Here is a 2,896-nt window from a genome sequence, read left to right as displayed (position 1 = left end):
CTCCTAAAAAGGAAGATTTAATAAAATACTGTAATCGGTGGTGGCCTTTATATAGGCTAGACGAGGGAGAAAAGTGGCCAGTGAATGGGACTTTAAATTATGATACCTTGTTGCAATTGATGCTTTTTCTAAGGAGGGAAGGAAAGTGGGACGAAGTAATGTATGCTGATATGTTTTTCATGTTACGGCAACATCCAGAGTGACAGAAAAAGTGTGGGATGAATCAAGCCTCAGCAGATCCTCTTGTTCTGGCATTAGAAAAAGATAAAAAGGGCAAGACGGCATTAAAGAGGTGCTGCTCCGTGTGCAGCATAGGGCAGAGGTGTTTAAAACTGACTCGGGAGGAGATAGAAGAAGATTTAGAGCTGTTAACTGCACCAAGGTTACGGATAATGGGCAGGTGAGATGAATTAAGGCAGGAAGAAGATGATGATAATGAGGGAGCAGGGATGGTGGACATGGAAGTGGGGAGCTCTACACCCATTTCAGAAAGAACTCGGAGTAGGCAGACACCGGGGTTGCAAGTCCCCTTACGGCAAGCGGTTGGAAATGATAGTCTGTTTTTTGTAAAAGTTCCATTCTCAATTGCCGATTTGAATAATTGGAAGGTGGCTGCCGGAAGTTATAGGGATGATCCGGAAAAGGTCGCAAGTGCATTTGAAATGATGGTTAAAACTCAAAATCCAGATTGGCAGGACATAGAAGCAATACTACAAGTATTGTTTGACAACACTGAACGAGACATGATCCGGAGGGTGGTGCGAACGCATCTGTGCCTCAGATGCATTACAAGGGCAAGTGGAACAGCACTTCCCCTCAGTTGATCCAAATTGGAACCCCAATAATCCAGACGATAGGGAAATGATCGGGCGCTACCAAAAATTAGTCCTATTGGGGATACAGAATGCAACTCCAAAGGCTGTTAACTGTTCTAAATTGTACGAAATTAAACGAAATAGAGATGAGTCCCCAACTAAGTTTTTGAATCGGCTAAAAGAGGCAGCCAGAAAGTACACCACTTTAGATATTGAATCAGAGGAAGGAACAGGACAGCTAGCCTCTTTATTTATGGGGCAGGCATCGGGCGACATCAGGCGGAAGTTACAAAAACTGCAGGGGGCAGAGGCTAGAGATTTAGCAAAAATGCTGGATGTTGCCTGGATGCCATATCGAAACAGGGAAGAGGAGAAAAAGAGGACTAATGCTAAGTTGGTAACTGTTCAAAAAAATCGAGGAACTTTCGGAAGTGTGAGAGGTGGAATGAGAGGCAAAGGAAAAGGTCGGGGATCACTGAACCCGACTGTGGGTCAGAACCAGTGTGTTTACTGTAAGAAGGAAGGACACTGGAAAAGGGAATGCCAGCTTTAACAGGAAATAAGGAGGTGGCACCAATTATAGCATTAGAGGACTGAAGGGGACCGGAGCACTCTTCCCCAGCAGAGCCTCTGGTTACAATTGAGCTGGGAAACGAGGAAGTGGAGTGCTTGGTGGACACAGGGGCAACCTTTTCAGTTTTGAATACAAAGAAACAAGAGTTAGGAGCTAATATGATAAAAGTTATTGGTGCAATGGGAAAAGCAGAACAGAGACCATTTTTCAAGCCACTAAAATTTAAAATTAGAAAACAATGGGTAACTCATGAATTCCTTTACCTACCAGGAGCTCCAAAGCCTCTAATAGGTTGAGATCTGTTAGAAAAACTAGAAGCCCAAATCAAATTTAAGGATGGAGATGTAGAAGTATTGATACCAGAATCTAAATATGTCCAGGCTTCAATATTCTTGTTACAGGAGGACAAATTGGATAAAGAAGAAATTCCTAGAGAGATAGAAGAAGCAGTAATCCCTCTTGTTTGGGCTGGAGAGGTACCGGGGAAGTCCCAGAAAGCTGAACCTGTGAAAATAGATATAAAACCAGATTTGACACTGGTAAGATTGAAACAGTACCCCTTAAAAATTGAGGCTAGATTGGGATTGTTACCTCTCATACAAAAATTTTTAAAATATGGTTTAATAAGAGAATGTGAATCCAAATATAATACCCCTATATTGCCAGTAAAGAAATCATATAGAAAAACATATAGGATGATTCAGGACTTAAGAGCCATCAATCGAGTAGTACCGGATATCCATCCAGTTGTAGCAAATCCTTATACTTTGCTAACCACACTGACTGATAAACAAGGATGGTTTACTGTACTAGATTTAAAAGATGCCTTTTTCTGTATCCCCATGGCCCCAGAAAGCCAAGACCTATTTGCTTTGAATGGGAAAATCCCGAAACAGGAAGACTCAGTACACCTGGACTGTGCTCCCACAAGGATTTAAGAACAGCCCGACGATTTTTGGAAACCAGCTCGCTAAAGAACTTGAGGTTTGGTGATTAGAGAATCGAGAGGGTATTGTTCTTCAGTATGTGGATGATATCTTATTAGCAGGAGACACCAAAGAAGAATGTTTCCGGTTAACAATTAGCCTTCTGAATTTCTTAGGGATGAGTGGCTATCGAGTGTCATGAGAAAAAGCCAAAATTACCCAAGAGACTGTAATGTATCTGGGTTTTGAGATTTTCAAGGGACACCGGCAGCTGTCAGCCAAAAGGAAGGAAGCCATCTGCCAGCTTCCAGAACCCAGAACTCTCTGAGAACTGCGAACTTTCCTTGAAATGACTGGTTGGTGCCGTTTATGGATTGACAATTATGGACTGATGGTAAAACCATTGTTATGAGATATTGAAAGCTTCTGCTGATTCCTGTTTAACGTGGACCAAAGACGGGAGAAAGTCCTTCAAGGAACTGAAAAAATCACTGTTAAAGGCACCAGCATTGGCGTTGCTGAATATTGAAAAGCCTTTCGAACTGTTTGTCCATGAGAAGAAGGGAATAGCCTTGGGGGTG

General features: G+C 42.3%; 1 pseudogene; it reads left to right on the top strand.

Annotated features, from left to right (window-relative positions):
• The first annotated feature begins 861 nt into the window (after positions 1–861).
• Positions 862–2,643, top strand: LOC141919146 (uncharacterized; annotated as a pseudogene).
• The last annotated feature ends 253 nt before the right edge of the window (positions 2,644–2,896 follow it).

Source organism: Strix aluco, unplaced genomic scaffold, assembly GCF_031877795.1.
Source record: "Strix aluco isolate bStrAlu1 unplaced genomic scaffold, bStrAlu1.hap1 H_2, whole genome shotgun sequence".
Classification (NCBI taxonomy): domain Eukaryota; kingdom Metazoa; phylum Chordata; class Aves; order Strigiformes; family Strigidae; genus Strix; species Strix aluco.
The sequence above is the reverse complement of the archived record's forward strand: the minus strand, read 5'-3'. Positions and strand labels throughout refer to the sequence as shown.